This window comes from Ylistrum balloti, unplaced genomic scaffold (assembly GCF_031769215.1).
Source record: "Ylistrum balloti isolate Yb309-2 unplaced genomic scaffold, AGI_CSIRO_Ybal_v1 Utg369798, whole genome shotgun sequence".
Lineage (NCBI taxonomy): Eukaryota > Metazoa > Mollusca > Bivalvia > Pectinida > Pectinidae > Ylistrum > Ylistrum balloti.
Window position 1 is genome coordinate 382385 of NW_026781977.1, and position 539 is coordinate 382923.

Here is a 539-nt window from a genome sequence, read left to right on the forward strand (position 1 = left end):
CTATCTACTGGACGTATTCCATCGGATTGGAAGACAGCAAATGTCACCGCTGTTTTTAAGAAAGGTGAGAGATTCCGTGCGAGTGATTGTCGGCCGGTGTCACTGACTTACATTTGTTGTAAGTTGCAGGAGCACGGCATTGTTTCCAACATTCTGTCACACTTGGATTGGCACAACATCCTTGTTGATTGTCAACGCGCGAGAAATTGCGAAACTCAGCTCCTTACTTTCGCTCATGAGCTGACTAGGGAGCTTGACAGGGGCCGACAAACAGATCTCGTGGTGTTGGATTTTTCCAAGGCTTTTGATCGAGTTCCCCATCGACGTTTCCTAGCCAAGCTTGGCCACTACGGCATCAGAGGGAGCACTTAGGCCTGGATCCAGGATTTTCTCACTGATAGGACACAGAAAGTGGTGGTTGATGGTGAAAAAATCTGACAGTGCTCCAGTATGTAGTGAGGTCCCCCCAGGGTACAGTCCTCGGACATTTGCTCTTCCTCATCTTTATAAATGACTTGCCCGAGTGTGTGGATTCAAGC